Raw genomic sequence first — 22,226 nt, 5'->3', positions numbered from 1 at the left:
AAAGATAGAGACAGAGGGAGGCAGCACCAGGGACAGAGAAAGTGAAAGAGAATGAGGCAATAAGTCAAAGCTGAAAATGAGGGGAATTTTTTTCCCCCTAGCATTGTCTGTGATAACTTCATTTGTCAAAATCACTGGGGCTCCTTAGGAAGCTATTTCAAACCATGAAGAGCCCTTTGAGTAGGAGAAGAAATGAAATTGAAAGATAGAGTTGTAAAGTCTTCCTTGTATACTGAAACCTTAAAGATCATATTCACACCAACTGAAACTAGAAGAGACCTTAGGAGCCATCTAGTTTAAACCCTTCATTTTACAGATGAAGGAACTGAGGCCTGGAGGGGGAAGGGAATTACCTAAGGTCTAAGAGATAGTAGGTGGCAGGTCTTCTGATTCCAAATCTATCCCTTTTTCCACCACAACATGCAGAGAGATAGGAGTGGATGTTGGGACAGGGAATAAGATATCCAATGTTTTCTAGAAAGCTCTCAAATAAGCTTGGATTTCCAATGGAGATACTGTGGTACAGTGAAAAGAGTGCTGAGCTACAGACTCAGGAATTCTGTGTTCCACTCAGAGTTCTGACAATTGTTTTCATTACTACACAATTGAGTCATTGATGGTTATCTACTACTTGCCTGCCTCAAAAATGGGTTGTGAGAAGAAATGAACAAAAAAATGGACTTGATTCTACCCTAAGCCCTCCTAGACTAAGAGGAACAGACCTTCCTCACTTATACTCTCCATATCAGTATTGATTAAATTGACACTGACGTAGAAGTTAGGTTTAGGGAGAAGAAATTTCCACTGACCTCATAATGATGCATGCTACCATTTCACTTTCCCTCTTCTGTCATGTGCATTAGATGGAGGCCAGGAGGTTCTTAGTATGTTAATCAGCTGAGGTACATTTGCTATGCAATGTTGGTTTTTTTTTAAGGCATCCCTCTTCCCCCTCACAAACCTTTATCAAGGATTTTGAAAATGAAAAGCTTTTAAAAAAAACATTTACTGATTAATTTAAAATATTAATGAATTTGTTAAGCTGTTCAACAAGTAACTGAGTTGGATTTTAAAAGAACAAATTCTTCCTTTTAGAGTAAGACAAGATGTTTGTCAGTTGATGTCAAGTGAATTGTCTCAACCAACTTTTCCAAATACATGGACTGAAATTACATGCCAGACTCTCAGTACTCTGTTTCCAAACTGTACTTAAAAGTGCCCTCACCCCCAAATGACTGTATTTATGTTGTATATGAGAGGCAATGAGGCTTCAATTCAGGCTTCAAGGTCTGAAGACCTTGATTCACATTCTGATTCTGACACATATTAATTGTGTGACTCTGGACAAGTTCTTGTTCAGTGCTCTTTGCAACTCTCTAAGATTGTAGAGTTGTAGAGATGGTGCTGATCTGTACCAGTAGAGGGAGTTTCCTTACTGGGAGTTCCTCGTACCATGAAGTCACAAGTCTAGTCCATTTTATTTCTTCCCTTGCCAAATGTATGTAAGTTCTTTGAAGCAGGGCCTGTTTTAATGCAGTTTTTGTGTCCTAATACAATGCCTGGACTATACTAGGTACTTAGTAAATAAGATGGCTTGTTCCTGTGGTTTTCTGGCCCTTTAGGGTGGAGTTGTATTATTTGAGGTTTTGTTGTGGGACCTCCTGATCCTACCTTTGTTTGTCATCACTCCATTTGGGTAATATAACAAAGCAGATGCTAGGATAGCTTGTCATCTACCTTTGCACATAAGATTGTATCATAAGTTTATATTTAGAGCTGGAAGGGACCTTAGACCTCATGTAGTCCAACCCACTCATATTACAGAGGAAGATGGGAGAGGCATGAAATAAGTGTTCAAGTTCTTATAGAGAATAAGTACCAGAGCTGGGATTTGAACCTAGTTCCTCTGGAAGGTCCAATTTTTTTTTTGTTCCATGTTGCTTTCCCTTCCACTGTATCTACTTCAATTGCAAGTATTCACTTGAGGTCAGGAGGTTTGCTATCTCTATTCCAGGCCTTCACTGATGAAACTCATTAGGTCATTCAGTGTTAAGGATAGTCTTAGCTGTAGTACTAATGAAAAAGTTCAAGACATGGGTCATGCCTTTTATGATGATTTTTTTTTTGCTATATATGAGCAGAAAGAATTCCTGTGAACAAATGATAAACCAGGACCTCGTCCTTACCTGGATTACACTTGTCTCATTTGACAAATGTATTTATTTTTTTCAGTTCCAGGGGAAAACTTTATCTTCATGTTTTAGACATAGATTCCCAAAGACTATTATTTAGAAAGCATAGTTTAAAAACTTTAAGCAGTGGGATGTAGTGTCATTACTTTACCGTAGGTCCCTCTGTGACCAGTAGATGTGAAGACAGACCAAGGTAAATATTCTGGCCATAAGTTTCACTTAATTGATGGAGACATTTCAGAATAAAATATAATTATCCTGACAGTTCTCATTTAAGTAACAACACGACAGTTAAAAGACTACCTAGTAATCCTCTCCCAATCAAGACAGATTATTATTAATATCAGATGACATGTACATCTTAAAAGCAGATCCTTTTAGACACTATAGACCAGACTTGTAGAATAATATTTTCCTCCTTTCCACTGTGTAAAGTCTGGTGATTCTCCAAAGAACATCCCAAATATGAATGCACAGAAAATGAAAATCCAGAGGCATTAACATCCATTCTTCATTGTTGGAACCCAAAACAAAGGGATAAAGGATATAAAGGACATAAAAAGAGACATTTATGAAATCTTTCTAATTATAGCTCTCATGCTTTTTTTCCTTCTTTTTAATAAAATTATACTTATTGGAAGGTTGTGTTTTGGTCAGTTTCAGAACAATTTGTGTCTGTTGTGAATAAATTCCCAAGAGACTTTGACTTGCTGTTTGAAAAAATAATTATCTATCTGGGATACTGTAAAATCAAGCACAAGCAGCTTTCCAGAGGACTGATGTTGTGAATAGCTTTAAGGTTCTGATCACATAGTATAGTGAACTTTCCATTTATTCAGCAGCAAATTAAAGCAAAACATTCACAGAAACTGAAGTACAGTGGTTCACAGCAATATAACATAACTCATTACTAAAGTGGCTACATAGTTTTAAACAAAAGATATCATTTAGGATACAAAGTACAAAGGTCTCCCACCCTTTGGTCACATTGTCTTAACCATGTCAGTCAGAAAGTCTTCTTTCTTCTTGATTGGAGACTAGATTTCAATCATCCTTAACTCAGTCATCCTTAGGGGGTACAAAGTATGAAGTTCTCTCCCCTCTAGGTCACAGTAAATCATGATGATCTTGTCAGTTAGCACTTAGTACCCAAGGAAAGTATCTTTTTGTCTTAACTCAGGGCTGACCCCCAAATTTCATGGTTCCTCTTCCATACTCCCAACTCTTGTCTGAATTCACCCAACCGTCACCTGGATTCACAGGTGGGCAGCTCTCAGCTCCACATCCAGCTCCATGTCCAGCTCCCGTTCCATTACTGAAGCTCATGGTGACCAGTCCACCTCAAGCCCTCCAAAGTCTCTGTTTCGGGGAAGACAAAGCTTAACAGAGTCACAACAACGCACATTGCCCTACACCATCATCAGTTAACTTTCTGCCTGTGAAATCAACACAGACCCACAAACAGGGTCTGAGAAATGAACACAAATCATCAGTAAAGGCCCAGGACCTCTGAAAACATCAGTAAAACCCTCCTCCAGGACTTCTGTAAACAGAAAACAAGAAAGTCCTCTTTCAGGGCTTCTGAACCAGCAGTAAGATCCTAGGGTTTCTGTAATAGCAGCAACATCCTTCATCAGCAGACAGGTCTGACAAAGTAACATCAACACAGACAAAGTTTGGGTGACCACAGTCATGCTTCCTCTCAGTTCTGCTCAGTCCCCAAAGTCCCTATGCTTGAGCTTTTTATTTGTCATTAGCTCTTCCCTGTTCCACCCACCTCTTATGTCCTTTCTGCTCCTGTCTTTGGCAAGACCCTCCCACTGTGGACTTCACAGGTTCTGTTTCTTAACAAAGACTTCATATAATCACCAGCAAGGCCTTGATCTGAAACAAGGTGCCAAATACTCCTTTGCTTGCCATTACAGATACTAAACTCTTTTCAGAAACATTTGATACAAAGGTTTTCCCCCATTCAACCACTTCCCTTCTTATCATAGATGTATTAATGTTGTCTGTGTATAAACTTTTCAGTTTCAAGTAATCAAAGTTGTCTATTTTATGCTTTGTAATTGCATTTATCTCTTGTTTGATTAAGAATACATCTTCTACCCACAGCTATGAGAGGTATATGATCTGTTTCTCTTCTAATTTTTTAATAGTATGATCATTAATATTAAGGCTGTATATTCATTTAGAATACATTGTGGAATGTATTATATGGTGTTTGCTTAAGCGTAATTTCTGCCACACAGCTTTCTAATTTTCCCAGCACTTTTTATCAAATAAAGAGTTTTTTCCTTTATTTGGTAACTTATGTTTTTCAATTTTTCATATACCAGGTTTTTAATATGTTTCTGATTTTCCCTTGTCTAGTCTGTTTCATTATTCCTTCCCTTTATTTTTTGACCAAAACCAGATGATTTTCATGACTGCTGCTTTATAATATAGTTTGAGGTCTAAGAGTGCTATTCATCCTTCATGCTTACTTCTTTTTTATTATTTCCTCTGATATTTTGCTTTTCCAAATGGATGCTATTATTTTTTTTCAGGTTCTGTAAAGCAACCCCTTGGTAATTAAATTAAATTAAATTAATTTAGGTAGTATTGCAATTTTTATCATATTGGTATAACCTAGCCATGAGCACTGACTAAGTTGTTATTTATTTCTTTAAGGATCTCTTTGTAATTGAATCTATAATCTTTTGTGTGCTTTGGGAGGTTGATCTCTAGATATTTTATGCAAGTGCAGTTATTTGGAATAAGACTTCTATTTCTATTATTGCTTCTTGTATTTCGATATTATTTTAGAGAACTGTTGATTTTTGAGGATTTATTTTGTATCCTGAAAACTTTGCTGAAACTATTAATTTTCTCAATTAGTATCTTTCCTGATTCCCTAGGACTTTCCAAGTATACCATCATATAGTCAACAAATAGAGATAATTTTATTTCCTTTTTCCCTATCTTTATGCCTTTATATTCTTTCTTATGTGCTTTATTACTGTTGCTAGCATTTCTATTTTTATTGTGTTATGGTATGTAAATGATGCATTAATTATTTTTGCCTTAATATATTTATTTCTAATATTTCTGTGGCTTAGAACATAGTCATTTTTTGTAAGGCTCTATGCAGTACTGAAATATATATATATATATATTATTTCGCAGTCACATTTAGAAGACATCATCAGTTTTTTGACTCTAATTTCTGTGGCAATTTGTTTAGTTCGACATTTTTCCTTTTGTTTATCTATCTATTAGACTTATTCAAAACTGAGAGATGGATATTAAACTTTCCTGTCACTATCATGCTACTATGTTTTCTTATAGTTAGGATTATGTTTCCTTTATGAATTTCGATGCTACAGAAATTGGAGTATATAGGTTTATTACTGATATTGGTTAGTTGTCTATAGTTCCTTTCAGCATAACATAATTTTCTTGTTTATCTCTGTTTAATGTTTGCATTTGCTTTGTCATAAAGTGTGATTGCAGCTACTGCTTTTTCGGATTCACTTGATGTGTAGTAAATTTTTTCCCATCTCAGTTTTATTTGATGCATATCTTTGTGGTTTTTTAAAAATATGTTTCTTATAAGCATCAGATTGTAGGGTTTTGTTTTCTTATTCACTCTGACACTTTTTCATTTTATTGGATTGTTTAATCCATTTATGTTTAAAATTATGAGAATAAGGTTTATATTTTACTTCATTTCCTTTTCTTCATCAAATATTTGTATTTTTCAAGTTATGATTTTTTCCTTTCTTATTGTAAACACAATACTATATTCCTTAAGTTACTTTACCTTAATCCTATTTACTTTACCTTAGACCTATTCCCACTAACTGTCTTTTCTTTACCTCTAACTTCTTCCTCTCATTTGTTACCCTTTCCTTTCAGGATTTTATGTATTAGATCCTTTTTCTCTCTTGCTTTTATGTGATTATATAATTAATTTCTCCATTTTCCCTCTCAATCAAGTAGATTACTCCTTCCTCTCCCTCCTTCAACTAGTCCTATTTATTAGTTTTTCTTTTTAAATCATTTTGCACCTTTTCCAAGAGGTATTCCTCTCTCTCTTTTCATTATACTTCTCTCTTTCTGTCTACTCAAGACCCCCATTCTCTGATTCATGAATTCTATAATTATTTAGTCTCTCTGTTATTTGTATTCCTCATGCAATTAAAACTTTCATAGTATCATTGCAGGATCTCTGCTCTAGGCAGTTTCTGCCACTTCCTTTGTAGAACTTGCTCCACAGATTCATCTTTTCCATTGTGCCCACTCCAAGAACAATGCTGATAATTATAGGTGTCAGAGAGGATACTGGCCCATGGAGGGCTCCTCCCCTACCTTGTCCCTCCTCATTTGCCTAAAAATGTCCCTCCTGTTTCCATGCCCTTCTGCCTCCCCTCCCCCAAGGTTCCCATTGCCCTCAGGAGTTCCAAACCCCTCCCTCCTGAGATTGGATGAGTAGACTTTTCAAACAACAAATCCCTTAACCTTCCCTAGTGCACAGTCCCCATCTTCCTTCATTGACTATCTCTTCACTTTTAGTGCAATTCATCAGTGATACCCTTTCCCACCACAAAAGCAAGGGCTCCTTCCTTTCTCCCTCATTTCAATCTTTCCTCTCTCCACTTCCCATTCCTCTGTAGGTTCTTTTCTTCCTGAGAGTCCACAGGGGTTACCTTTCCTTCATTGCTAGCCCCTAATTTGATCTGGATACAACTTACATTCCTTTTGTTTCCCTCTCTTCACCTCTCTGCTTTCATGTACACTTCCATGATGTAATGTAGTCCCACCAAAAAAAAAATTCTTGAATCATATGTAGGCAGGGTGTCACTAGATTCCATTCATTAAGCCCTAGGACTACTACTTCACTGTTACCTCTGCCTTACTTCCACCTTCACCCTTGTAGCCTTGTGAAAATTTAGAAGGAAGTCTCCTACTGGTTTCTGTGTTGTCTGTTAACCATTACTGTGCTCAGCCTTTGCATTTACTCATTCCTGATATATTTCTGTTGGTTGGAATATTTAAGAAGAAAATAATCTCTTCAGTTCTGGTTTTCTTTTTTTTTTTCTGGTTTTCTTTACAAATATGTTTCAAATGCCTCTTATTATTGAATGTCCATCTTTTCCTCATACAGTTGAGTTTGGATTTGCAGATTAGGTCACTCTGGGCTGCATCCTGACTCTGTTGCTCTTTGGAACACAATTTTTCCATTCCCTCTTATGTTTTCTTGTGGGTAAAGAGTAGTCTTGTATTATTAATTTTTTTTTTCTTTTGTATTTGAAGATCTTTCTCCTGATCACTTGCAGAACTTGTTTCTGAATTGAATTGTTAATTGACCACTATGTATCTTGGAGATTGCAGCCTTGGACTTTTTTCCAGATATGATCTATGAATTCTTTCAATTAGTATTTCATTTTCCATGTTCTAAAGTTCTGGGTAGTTCTCTTCTATATTTCTTTCATTGTGGTGTTAGGGTTTTTTGTCCTGTCATGTTGTTCTGGAAGACCTATGATCATTAGGTTGTCTCTACCCATCATGTATGATCAGTATGTTTTGCTTGCTCACCTTCTAGGACCTTTTTTTCCATCCCACTTTAGCCACACACACAAAATTATCATATCCCATGATATTGCCTTTACCCACAAATGTACCACCTCTATGTCAAAGAATTCTGAAATCCCCTTATCTGATCATAATCTAACTGCTTTTCACTTCTCCCTTTGCCTTCCCTTACGCAACACTGCTCTTCATCCATACTACAACCTCTAAACCAGGGGTGGGGAGTCTGCAACCTCAAGGCCACACCTAGGTCTTTGGGTGTGGCCTTTTGACTGAGTTTAAGTCTTACAGAACAAATCCTTTTATTAAGGGGATGTGTTCTGTGAAGTTTGGATTCCATCAAAGGGCCACAGTAGAGGACCTAAAAGGCCACATGTGGCCTCAAGGCTGCAGGTTCCCAACCCCTGCTCTAATCTCTTGACCCCTTAATTCTCTCCTAGGTCATCTCCCCTGACTCTCTCTTCTCCCCATCTTGATTCCTTGGTAAACCAATTCAACTCTACACTGTCCTCCTTTTCTGAATTCCTATCCACTTATGTTATTGATTACTTCCCATGCCAGCCTTGGATTCAGCGTTGGATCATGTCCACTATTTGTCGCCTTTTACATTTACACGTGTGCTGCTGAATGAAAGTGGAGAAAAATCACACAACTGTTCTGACTGGGTCCACTACAAAATTTATGTTACACAACCTCAACTGGGTGCTCACTGCTGCTAGGCAATCCCATGATACCTCACTTATCAACTCCCACTTTCCACATCAGCTGTTCCAAACCTTTTCATTTTTTCTTGAATATCCTATGGCTCCCCTTCCCCACTTTCTAAAGCTGAGAATCTTGCCTTGTGTTTTACAGAAAAAGTTGAGGCCATTCATGTGAACTCTGTCTCCTCTCCTTATCCTCATTTCTTATCACTAAGGTGCCTTATGCCTCTTTCTTCTCCTTCATCCCAGTTTCACATGATGAAGTAGCCTTACTCCTTATCAAGACTAACCTCTTTATTTGTTCAAAGGATCTCATTCCATCTTGTTTCCTCCAATATACTACCCCCTCTGTCATCCCCACTCTCACTTATTTTCAATCTTTCCCTTTCTACTGGCCCATTCCCTACTGCTTACAAATGTGCCCATGTCTCCTGAAAAAGACCTTTACTTGGTCCTTCCATTCTTGCTATCAAACTATATCTCTTCTGCCCTTTGTAGTTAAACTACTGGAAAAGACCCTCTACAATACCTGCCGTCACTTTCTTTCCCCTCACTCTCTTCTTAATCCCTTATGTCTGACCTCATTACTCCCCCAAATCCATTCTCTCTAAAGTTAATAATAATTTCTTAGTTGCCAAATCCAATGGCCCTTTTTATATGCTCATTCTCCTAGACCTCTCTTCAGCCTTTGGCATTGTTGATCTTTCTCTCTCCCTTCTCTCTTTTCTCTAGCTTTAAATGATACTACTATCTCCTGGTTTTCCTCCTAGCTATCTGATCACTCCTTGCTGGATCTTCCTCCAGGTCATGCCCTCTTTGGTGTCCCAAAGGATTTTGTCCTGAGACTTCTTCTCCCTCTTTATTATTTTACTTGACAATCAACTCTGATGGATTTAATTTCCATCTCTATGTAGATGATTCTGAAATCTACCTTTCCTGCATCACTTTTTCTGTAGAACTTCAATCTCACCATCTCCAACTGCCTCTTAGACATCTTGATAGATGCCCAGTAGATATCTCAAACTCAATATGCCCAAAACAGAACCCATTATCTTTCCCCCTAAACCCTTCCCCTTCTACTATTCCTGTATCCTATAGCACTGTCCTTCCAGTCCCTCAGGCTCACAACCTAGGAGTCCTCCTGGATTCCTCACTATCTAATTCTGATATTCTTGCTTATTCCTGCCCCACCCCCCAACTCCATATTCAAGTTGTTACCAGGACTTGTTGATTTCACCTTTGCAACACACCCCATTTTCTCCTTTGATACTTCCACAATTCTAGTTCAGACCCTCATCACCTAAAACTGATAATTGCAGTAGTTTGTCTACGGGTCTGCCTGCCTCAAGTCTCTCCCCACTCTACTCCATTCTCCATTTAGCTACTAAAGTGATTTTCATAAAATGCAGGTCTGATCATGTCACCACCCTGCTCAAAGTCCAGTGGTTCTTATCACCTCCAGGAAGAAGTAAAAAATGCTCTGCTTGGCATTCAAAGTTATTCCTAACCTTGCCTCCTCCTAACTTTCTACTCTTCTTATACCTGACTTTACTACATGTATTCTTTGATCTAGTGATTCTCCTGGCTGTTCCATGAATGAAACACTTATCTTTGAACTCCAAGTATTTTCTCTGGCAGTCCCTCTTGCTTGGAAGTCTGTCTGTCTGTCTGTCTTTCTCTCTCCCCTGACTTCCCTGGCTTCCTTTAAGTCCCAACTAAAATTCTACCATTTTCAGGAAACCTTCCCCAACCCCTCTTAATTTCAAAGCTTTTCCTCTGTTAATTATTTCCTATTTATCCTGTATATAGCTTGCTTTGTATGCATTTGTTTGAATGCTGTCTCCTCCATTAGATTTTAAGCTCTTTGAGGACAAGGACTATCTTTTGTCTCTTTTTGCATCTCCTTAGTGCAATACCTGGCAAACTGTAGGCACTTAATAAATGTTGACTGATTGCATAATGAATATATTTTCTTTGAATGTTATTGTTTTTTGTTTCTCTTCTTCTATATTTGCATTCCAAATTCCTCTTTGTCTTTTGCCTCTTTGGTGAGATTTGCTATCTCAGATTCTAGTTTTCTTTTCTGTCCATTTATTTTCTGTGAAGGTCATAAATTATGCTCTCATAATTTTAATTTCTCTTTCTGAATCTCTCAGAAAAAGCATGTTGTGATTCTGTGTTCTCAGATTCCACAGGTTCTTCCTTCTCATCAAGTAATAGACAATTTTTCTTTGTTTTGAAGTATATATTCATAGATTTCTAAACTCATTTACTACATCTGGAAGCCACATTTCTTTCTGCTGTTAATGATTTTCCTATTGATTTATCTGCATATTTTCAAGGTCTTTGAATTTTCTTCTTCCTGCTATCTTAGGTAATTTCAATATTTCACACCCTTATTTTCCCCTATTAATCAATTTCTGAGTCGCTAACTTACTCCCCTCTGAGGAGTGTGTCCTTGGGGGCTAAATCTCAAAATAAATGTCTCAGCCTCCTCTCATCCTGGGAAAATCATGGTGCACCAACTTAGGTAGCTGCCCCAAGTGACTTTTGAGTGGACAGAACTGGCCCTAGCTGGGTACCGAGTACTTTTTCTCTAGGTTCATGCCTCTCAGTGCCCTCACACATTGTCTTCTGTGTCCTGTCCTATTTCCTCTGTTCCTGGCTCTCCTGCAGAGATCTTTTTGTATCACAGAACTCTGCCCCTGCAGCACAGATTATATGGTTCTAGCAGGCTTCGGCATCCTGGACCTCTGCAAAGGTAGACTGGCTATCTGTCCTGGCCCCAGTTAACTTCTGCAGCCCAGAGCTGGGATCTCCTTGTCACAAAAAGAAGGAAGGGAGGCTGGGGAGTGGAGCTGGGTTTTGTTGTAAGCCGAGCATGGTACAGATAGTATGGCATGTGGGAAAGGGATGCTGAGTGAGCTCAGTATAGATGTCACTTCATAGATTTATTTGTTTTGCCTTTTTATTGATTCCAGGTTTTCTAAATCAGTGGAGGCAGCTGGAGTTTCTTTATTTTTGGCACATAATTTCTGTTTTTGAGAGATCTGATGGGAATCAGAGAAAATGGCTAGTCCTCCATCTTGTTTTTCATATTTTGCTGTTTTTCTTTATATTATTGTGGTCATTTTATTAATTTTTCTCCTCGTTATGCCTCATTCTGCATCAGCTCATATGACTTGCAAAGTTTCTCTTAATTTTTTATATTTGTCATTTCTTTTGGTGCAGTAATGTTTTATCACATTTATATACTCCAGTATAACAATTTGTTTTCCCAGCTGATGGGCACCGACTTTGTTTTCAGTTCTTTGCTATCACGAAAAGCCTTATGATGGATATTTTCATATATATGGGACCTTTTCTGCTGTCTTTAGTTTTCTTCAGTTATATGTCTTGTAGTTTTATTCCTAGATTAGAGGGCACATATAATTTATTGATTTTTCTTATATAATTCCAAAGCATTTATTGAATTATTGAACCAATTATAATATATAATAACCAATAATAACAGCTAACAATTATATAATACTTTAAGGTTTGCAAAGTACTTCATTCATATTATCTCCTTTAATCCCCATGACAACTCTGTGAAGTAAGTGCTATTATTATCCCAATTGTATAGATGAGGAAGAGAGGTTGTGACTTGCTCAGGGTTATACAAGTAAGTGTGAGGTAGATTGGCTCCAAATCCAACACACTATTGATCCCTTACTTCACCTGTTTTCTTATATAATCCCTCCAAGAAGAATTATTTTAATTACTGTCATCTTTTACAATCTGATGTATATTCTCAGAGAGATCTTAATTTGAATTTTTGTTGTAGGTTATTTGAAGCAACCTTTCCTATGACTGTGGACAGTTCACATTTCTTTTCTTTTTAAAACTGTATTTTTTCATTTTGAGCATTATTTATTATAGAATGTCTTACAAAATCTTTTGTGTCTATTCTTTTTTGACCGATGGTTTATCTTGACTCCCAGTTCTTTATCAGAGACATTTTCTATAAATATATTTTCTCTTATTATAGCTGTAATTAATTTTACTTGTGCAAGTTTTTCAATTTATGTAATTGAAATTGCCTATTTTATCTATTATGATAGAGTTTATCCATATTTACTTAAGAATTCATCTTCCATGCCTTGTTTTGCAAAGTGCATCCTTCCATTCTCAACTTTTAAATGATGTGATATGTTATATTTAAGTTGCATACCCATTTGGAGCTTATTATGTTATATGGTAGAAGATATTGACTGAACCTTAAATTTTGCCAAACTGCTTTCCAGTTATTACAGCACTTACGGAGTCCTTAATCCAGAAGTTTGTGTTCTTGGATTTTTCACACACCGGGTTACTATGTTTGATTACTTCTAACTTGTTCTTCAACTTTTGTACTTTTTAACTAGTACCAATAGTTTTCATTTATACCCTACACTCCCTTAATTCCTACTTTTTCAGTTATTTCCTTGAGATTTATGGTCTTTTCTTTTCTCAGATGAATTTCATTACTTGTGTCTAGTTTTATAAAGCAAGCCCATCAGAACAGCCCAATCCTTATTTCACCTCTTCTTTCCTCAACCAAAGTCCAACTTGTCATTTCTCTCTCTCTGTCTCTCTCTGTCTCTTGTTTGTCTTTCTGTCTGTCTCTGTGTTTCTCTCTTTCTCCCTCTCCATGGTGTCTCCTCCTTGCAGCTGTATGATATGAGTTTATATGATAATACAATCACGCCTCTAATACATCTGATACTAATTCCAATGTGTCAATCTTTTTCTTTTGTCTTTTGGCATATTAAATTCTCCCTTCTCCCTTCTTGTAGATCCTATAATACTGTGTGGTTATCCATTAGGTGATATGAATGAATGAATAAAGCATTTATTAATTGCTTACTATATTTAAAGCAGTGTGATGAGCCCTGGGGATAAAAATAGAAAATCCTTTCTATCAAGGAGTTCGCTTTCAATAATGTAATAGATCTAATTTGTTTCCTTTAGGATGTTTATTTGGATATTAGTTTATTTTTTCTTAGATATAGCAACTTTGGAATTTGTCAATCATATTTCTAAGCATGTTAAATTAAAAATTTCAGTTGGGGAACTGAGAATTCCACTTATTTTTAGTTTGCCCTTTGATTCAAAGTTTTGGACAGGTTTCTTGAAATATATATATTTAAGCAATCGGGGTTAAGTAACTTGCTCAAGGTTAAATGGCCAGTTATTTATGGGTGTGGTGCTAAGTATTTGAGCCCGGATTTGATCCTCAGGTCATCCTGACACTGGAGCCGGTGCTCTTACTTGCTGAGCCACCTGGCTGCCCCTAAGTAATTGGGGTTAAATAACTTGCTCAAGGTTACATGGCCAGGTGTTTCTGGGTGGGTAATAAGTGTCTGAGCCCAGATTCAATCCACATGTCATCCCGACACTGGAGCCTTGGGCTCTTACTCACTGTGCTACCTGACCACCCCAAAATATATTTTTCTAATTCTTTTTTTGCGGGGTATGAAGTGATTTTTCAAATTATCTCTCATTCTTTTTTCTTGGTCAATTGTTTTTAGTAACAGATATTACATGAGATTTTCTAAATTATCTGCTTTTGATCTTGTTATAATATGTCTTATATTATCATTGAATTTTTGAATTCTATTTTCTCTGTTTTATTTTTTGGAGTGTCTACTAATTCAAGAAAAAAATTCAGATTTTTTTTTACACTGTTCATTCTCCTTTCCAGTTTTTTTTTTCTCCTACTTGTAATTATTTCAGAATTGTGATTTCTTCTGGAGTTTTCTTCTGGCCTTCTATTAATTGGTTTGTATATCTTCATTGCATTTGGTATCTTATTACTTTTGCTCATTTTTTCAGTCCTTCCTCTAGGAATATCTGGTTTCTTTGCTATTTCATTTGAATCTTAGCTCTTCAATGGCTATAGTTACCATCATGCCAATTTCCTGAGCACAGGGTCAGACTATAGAATTACTAGAGCCATACAAAGAAAAGTCTAGCTGTTAATAACTTCTATTTCTTTCTTCCTTTATGTAGCCTTGGATGGAGTTATATGATCATTACCACCAATGGGGCATAGTCCTAGATGGGTAAGGAGTTCAAAAGGTGATATAGTTAGCTCCCTTCTCCTAAATTCAATCAGATAATGAGGTACCTAGAGTATTAGACCTGGAGCCAGGAAGATTTGAGTTCAATAATGACCTCAGTCTTTCCCATCTCTCATGATGGTGGACAAAAAGCCACCCAAGGAAAAGAAGGTCAAAAAGGAAAAGTAAAGAGAACAAAAAGGAAGATGTAGCTGAAAAGGTCAAAAATACTCGAAAGCATTGCAGTCAGAACCCAGTCCTGGCCCAAGGGATTGGTAGATACTCCAGGTCTGCAATGTATTCCTAGAGAGCCATGTATAAGTGGAAATATGCTGCCCCAAAAACCTGAACTGAAAGGAAGAAGAAAGAAAAAGTATCTGCTACCATCTCAAAGCCTGTTGGTGGTGATAAGAATGGAGGAACTTGAGTGGTAAAGATTCGCAAAATGCCTAGGTATTACCCTACTGAGGATGTGCCTAGAAAGCTGCTAAGTCATGGCAAAAAGCCCTTTAGCCAGCATGTGAGGAGACTCTGAGCTAGCATCAAGCCAAGTACAGTTCTGATCATGCTCACTGGCTGCCACAGGGGCAAGCCAGTGGTTTTCCTGAAGCAACTGGCTAGTGGCTTGCTACTGGTGACTGGACCTCTGACTATCAACCTGAGAAGGACACATCAGAAATGTGTCATTGCCACTTCTACCCAGGTTAACCTTTCAGGTGTGAAAATTCCAAATCATTTTACTGTTGCTTACTTCAAGAGGAAGAGGCTCCGTAAACCTAGACATCAAGAACGAGAGATTTTTGACACAGAAAAAGAGAAATATGAGATTACAGAGCAGCGCAAGGCTGATCAGAAAACAGTAGACTCTCAGATCCTACCCCAAATCAAGAAAATTCCTCAGCTCTGTGGCTACCTGCGTTCTGTCTTCTCTCTCTCCAATGGAGTTTATCCTCACAAACTGGTGTTTTAAATGCCTTGCAGAGAACAGTTATTAAAATATTTGCAATAGATTAAAAAAAAAAAGAATGACCTCAGACACTTACTATCTGTGTGATTGTGGCTAAGTCACTTAACCCCATCTGAGTTTCCTCATCTGTAAAGTGGGGATAGTAATATTTTTTTACCTACCAGATCTGTTGTGAGGATAAAATGAGATATTTTTAAGACACTTTGCAAACCTTAAAACACTACACAAATGCTACCATCATAATTATTGTTATTATACCCAATTCAGCGTAGGGGCTGTTGTCAGTCAAGAGATAATGGCCACCCACTGACATTCAACTTTGGCATTGATTCAGAGTGGGGTAAGAGGGAACCAGAGAATATCTGGCTCTCCATCTTGCTTCTGTCTTGGTACCTTACAACAAAGCTGGCAGTGATCCTGGCTCATAGTATGATCCTTTGGTTTTGTTGTTGATTGTGTATTTTTTTTTTAATTATGAGGATTGCATTACTATAGATTATTCAGAAAAGGTGTTGTGGAAAAAGTACTGGATTTACATTCTCAAGACCTGAGTTCAAATTTTGGCTTGGCCCATTACTACTGACATGACCTTGGGAGGTAGCTGAACCTTTTTCAGTCTCAGTTTACTCACTCATAAAAAGATATATAAAAGGAACAAAAATGATTTGGAGTGTGACTCTTTTTTTTAAAAATTAATTATTAAATTTTATATTTATTTTTAGTTTACAACATTCATTTCCACAAGATTTTGAGTTACAAATTTTCTCCCCGTTTTTCCCCTACCCCCACCCTAGAACAGTGATCCCACTGAATACCCCCTCCCCCAATCTGCTCTCTCCTACATGCTCCCCCATTCCCCATCCAACTTTTCAGTAGGGCAAGATGGATCTCCATACCCCAGTGCCTGTATATCTTATTTCCCATTGCATATAAAATAAATAATAATTTTTTTGGTCTTTTTTGGAGGGCAATTGGGGTTAAGTAACTTGCCCAAGGTTACATGGCTAGATTTTTTTTTGTGTGGGTTTTAAGTGTCTAAGGCTGGAACAGAACCTGGGTCCTCCTGACTCTGGGGTCTGTGCTTTACTCACTGCACCACCTAGCCACTCAATAATAATTTTTTAAACATTTGATTTTAAAACTTTGAAATCCAGATTCTTTCCCTTCTTCCGCGTCATCTCCCACCCTTACTGGGAAGATAAGCAATTCAATGTAGGTTGTACATGTGTAGCTTTGCAAAACATTTCCATAGTGGATATATTATTAAAGACTGACTATATTTCCCTCCATCCTATCCCACCCCCCATTTGTTCTATTTTCTGCTTTGACCCTGTGCCTTTTCAAAGTGTGTGCTTCTAACTACCTTCCCCCCCATTCTGCCCTCCCTTCTATCATCTCCCCTCTTATTCTTTCCCCCCTACTTTCCTATAGAGTAAGATACCCAATTTAGTGTGTATGTTATTCCTTCCTTAAGCCAAATTCAATAAGAGTAAGATCGACCCATTCCCTTATGCCTTCCTGTTCTTCCCCTCCATTGTAACAGCTTTCCCTTGACTCTTTTATATGAGATAATTTACCCTATTCTGTCTCTCCCTATCACCTCTCGTTATATTCCTCTCTCACCTCTTAAATTTATTTTAAAAATATCATCCCTTTCTATTCAATTGATCCTGTGTCCTCTGTCTATGTACACCTGTACACATATATACACACACTCACATATGTATTCATACACACATATACCCACCTATATAGAAATATATAAGTATGTATACATATATGTGTGTATACATAAATTTATATTCCTAACAATCCCCATACTGAGAAAAGTTTCATAAGTTACAATTATCATTTTTCCATGCAAGAATGTAAATAGTTCAATTTTGATAAGTTCCTTATGATTTCTTTTCCCTGTTTACCTTCTCATGTTTCCCTTGCTTCTTATATGTGAATGTCAAATTTTCTATTCAACTCTGATTTTTTCATCAAGAATGCTTGAAAGTCCTCTATTTCATTGAATGACAATATTTTCCCCTGAAACATGATACTCAGTTTTACTGGGGAGGTGATTCTTAGTTTTAATCCTAGTTCCTTTGACCTCCAGAATATCATATTCTAAGCCCTTCAATCCCTTAATGTAGAAGCTTCTCGATCTTGTGTTATCCTGATTGTGTTTCCACAATATTGGAATTGTTTCTTCTTGGCTGCTTGTAATATTTTCTCCTTGATCAGGGAATTCTGGAACCTGGCTATAATATTCCTAGGAGTTTTCTTTTGGGGATCTTTTTCAGGAGGTGATCTGTGGATTCCTTCAACCTCTATTTTGCCCTCTGGTTCTAAAACATCAGGGCAATTTTCCTTGAGAATTTCTTGAAGGATAATCTCTAGGTTCTTTTTTTGATTTTGGCTTTCAGGTAGTTCAATAAATTTTAAATTATCTCTTCTGGATATATTTTCCAGGTCAGTGATTTTTCCAAGGAGATATTTCACATTGACTTCTATTTTTTCATTTGTTTGGATATGTTTAATTAGTATCTTGATTTCTCAATAAGTCATTAGCTTCCATTTGCTCCAATCTAATTCTGAAGGAATGATTCTCTTCAGTGAGCTTTTGAAATTCTTTTTTCATCTGCTAAATTTGGATTTTTAAGGCATTCTTCTCATTGTTTTTTTGGGTCTCTTTTGCCATTTGAGTTAGTCTATTTTTTAAGGTGTTATTTCTCTTTTCATGATTTCCTTGCATCATTCTCATTTCTCTTCCCAATTTTTCCTCCACTTCTCTTACTTGGTTTTCAAAATCCTTCTTGAGCTCCTCTATGGCCTATAACCAATTCATATTTTTCTTGGAAGCTTTTGGTTCAGGGGTTCTGACTTTGATGTATTCCTCCCATTCTATGCTTTGATTCTTTTTGTCCCCAAAAAAGGAATCTAAAGTTTAACAGCTGTGCTTGCTCATGTTGCCACTCAATTACTTGACTTTTGAGCTTTTTGCTACAGTAGAACTCTCCATCCAGAGAGGAGAAATTTTTTTTTCGAAATCCCTGGGGTTTTCACAGCTGCTGTAGCTGTTACTTGGGTTACCCTCTCAGAAGCCTCCACAGGTTCTGGCACCTGGTCACACACCCCATAACCTCCACCCAAGACAGCAATCCAGATCCAAACATGTAAAGCAAGAGTAATTACCTCTCAGAATGGTTGCTTGGTCCCCTTATGATCTGCAAGCCAGGAGCTCTGAAGCAGCCATGTGGCAGCAGCTCCCAGGCCACCACACCTCTGCTACTTTTTGCTCTGGGAGCAGAGGCCAGACCTCACCATCCTCCCCCACTCCAATTCCTACAGAATTCTACACTGACCTCTCACTTTTTCTCTGGCATTTGGAAACTACCACTGCTGCTGGTGATCCACTCTCCTGAAGTCCCTCCAGCTGCAGCTGGTCGGGGCCACCAATGTGGGCTCATGCAGGCCTGGGCTCTGCTCCTAGCATGCTGCAATGGACCCTTTCTGTCCACCTGCTGTGCTGCCTTCAGCAGGAGATTTGTTTCTCTCTGCCACTTTGTGGAATCTGTAGCTCTAAAGTTTGTTTAGAGTCATATTTTATAGGTATTTGAGGTGGTTATGGGGGAGGTCATGGAGTTTTCCTGCTTCTCCTGGAGTGTGACTCTTTTGGTAGTGATGGAGGAGACAAGAAGAAAGAGTTTACTGAGGAAGTTTGCATTTTCTAAAAGTGTGCGGCATAACTTGACTTTTGGGATGCTAAGATCTTGTAAGTAGGGGCTTTATAACAACATCATTGCTCTAAGGATTTGATTTAATGAGTCTTTTCTCAGAGTAATAAACAGTCTAATCGATATTGAGTTGGCCTCTGAGTTAAGAATACTTGGGTTCAAATCCCACCTCTGAAATATTGACCCTAGCAATTCTCTTAGACTACAAGTTACAGAGATGTACCAATCTACATTGGTAGAAGAAATACCTTACTTAGAGCTTCTTACATTTATTTAAAAAAATAGGTGTGGTTGAAAAATATCTTATGAAAATCAGACTTCCATATTAAAGGCCCATGAAAGGACCAGAAGCTAAAGCCAGATTCAGCAAAGCCCAGATGGAAGCCTCTTGCTTCTGAGTTGATGGAATATTTTTGTTCTCTCACTGAAATCTGTCAAGGATCCTTCCTGTAACCCTGTGCTTCACTTGAAACCTATTAAGGAGCCACACTGGAAATAGAAAGCTCTTTGGAACCCATTTCTTTTGCCATAGCAAGGTAAGATAAAAGGCATAGAAACTAAGTATCTTGATGATGGGCTTAGCTTTTAAAGCATTTTCTATGTTCTGTTTCCTTCTGGGGGCAAGGTTAAAACTTCCAGACAGAATATGCTATATGACAATGAAATCTGAGCTTTTACTTAACATTCTCTTATTTTCAGCAAATTCAGACCAAAATGTTATGCACATTTTAATGAATCTCATTTTTTTGGCCTGTGATTTTTGCAACCAAACAACCAGACAATTTACATTTTTTAAAAAGACAATACTAAAAAAAATTAAGCTAAAGGAGGGTTGCTATGGGAATCATAATAAGTGTGGTAGTCTCCATTTGGAATGTGGAATTGACTCTAGAGAAATATAAATTGCTATTGTAACAACAACCACAGCAGCCAAAACAACAATGCTAATAATAATCCTACTTCTGTGAGTTACTTTGTTCCTCATACTTATGTAGCAAGGCTGGGACTAGGACTTCTCACATAAATGACATAGGGAGATATGGAATTGACAAATTGAAAACTCTAATTCCATAATTTGCGGTTCATCAGTTAGTGCACAAACATCAGGTGTTAGGAGAAAATGAACATATGTCTCAGCCCTGCAAAGGTTTTGTCTTGGTTCACTGATATTTATTCAGGAACTGCAATCAAGGCATGTGTCACCAGTGCCAATGATTGAAAAAATTATAATTAGCAAATGGAACTGTCTCCAAAAGGACATACTAGACAAATTGGAATACAATCTGCAGCATTAAAATGTGTTGACACAATGAAAATACAGTTTGAATAAGCTGTAGCTGAGAAAGGAACTAAAGAAGGCAAGAAGATATTTGCTTGGGAAGACCTACTTCTTGCAGTGGAGAGAGTTCTGGATTTAGACTAAGGAGATGAGTTCAAATTCTGGCTTGCTGTCTGCTTGGCATGTTGAACAATTACTACTCTCATCTAGACTTCAGATTTCTCACTTGTAAAATGAGGGATTTGGACTAGATGGTCTCTGGTGACCTCTTTGGCTTAAAATCTATGATATTGGGAACTTTTCATGGACTAGAATATAGTCCTCAGCTCCAGAATAATGATGACTTCCCCAAGCTTCCATGATAAATGTTCTACAGTGAGATTTCTGGAGACACTGCCTCTACTATTTTTTTCCTTGGGGATCTTTGAGCTTCTTTGAAGTTCTACAATAGTAGCTTCCAGAATATAAAGAAAGGCTACATTATAATCCTTAGTGACTTTCTTCTTCAGCAGTAGTCATATGACAGTTAAAAAAAAACAAACCACAGCTATACTTGGGAAATCAAATTCTGCTCATCTCTGATACTGATAGTCATGGACAGAACTCTCAGTAATGGGAGAAAAATCACTTATTGTTTCTAGTGGACAGTCATGTAGCTTTTTAAGATCTTTTGTCTTCATTAACATGTGAGGGCATTTCCTCTATTGATATGACATAAAGCATTGCTCTAGGAGGCCTCCTGATTCCTAGAGAGCAATATCTGTATTCTACTGAGGGTTATCCTAGAAGGCTGTGGATGGAACCAGGAGTTAAGAAGAGATACTAGGATCATAATTCCCTTTGGTACAGATGCCCAACCCTGATTGGTATTGGGGAAGGGTTTGGTTGATGATTCCTATAGTTCCATATGAAACCTAAAATACAGAAGCATTGCTTCTCCAAGGTGATGGCCAACCCATGACTTAATGACCTGAAGCTTAGGGGATGGAATAGATCTGAGCAAAAGATATAAGAAAGTTGTCCATTGTTGACCATGCTTAGAATCTTTCTTTTATGGTTCCTCTACCTAATGAGTTGGATGCCAGAGATGCTCAGAAAGTGCAGAAATTGGAGTTTAGTACAATAGCCAGCAGGTCTTGATTAAAAAGAAGGTAGTTAAGAAGGAGGATCCCATGCTTAGAGGCAGTATAGATGATCTCAGACAAAAGAAGGGAATATAACGTCTAGACCGAAGACCTCAAGTCACATGATCTCAAGAGAGGAGGGGCCCATGTGCTAGTCTCAGTTTGCAGGTTATGTCAATCAAATGTAAGCATGTTGAGAGCAGAGACTGCCTCACTTTTGTGGCTTGTATCCACAACATCCTAGCATTGTATGACACATAGTGGGTGTGTAAGAAATGCTTATTGATTGATTTATTAATCGAAAAGGCAATCTCACAGATAGGGAATGTGGTAGACATTGGAAACAGCTAATAGAATTGTTTCAAACCAACTAGGATAGAAAGGCTGTGTTAAGGGTGAGTGAGAAAGGTTTCAGAAAGCTGGAATGATAACAAATTTAAAAAGGACAAGGGACTTGAGTGAAAACTTATTTTCTAAGGTGGGGAAAATCTTTTAGGTGTGTGTGTGTGTGTGTGTGTGTGTGTGTGTGAGAGAGAGAGAGAGAGAGAGAGAGAGAGAGAGAGAGAGAGAGAGAGACA

The 22,226-nt window shown here is 37.5% G+C and overlaps 1 long non-coding RNA gene across 1 annotated transcript; it reads left to right on the top strand.

Moving 5' to 3' along the window:
• The first annotated feature begins 14,673 nt into the window (after window positions 1-14,673).
• LOC138167243 (uncharacterized) lies at window positions 14,674-15,579 on the top strand. The gene is made up of 2 exons (XR_011169838.1): window positions 14,674-14,738; window positions 15,350-15,579. It is a non-coding gene; the product is annotated as an uncharacterized lncRNA (long non-coding RNA).
• The last annotated feature ends 6,647 nt before the right edge of the window (window positions 15,580-22,226 follow it).

Source organism: Petaurus breviceps, unplaced genomic scaffold (genome assembly GCF_028583685.1).
Source record: "Petaurus breviceps papuanus isolate PSGF00001 unplaced genomic scaffold, PetGlider_PUasm1.0 229, whole genome shotgun sequence".
Taxonomy (NCBI): domain Eukaryota; kingdom Metazoa; phylum Chordata; class Mammalia; order Diprotodontia; family Petauridae; genus Petaurus; species Petaurus breviceps.
This window is presented reverse-complemented; position numbering and strand designations above follow the sequence as displayed.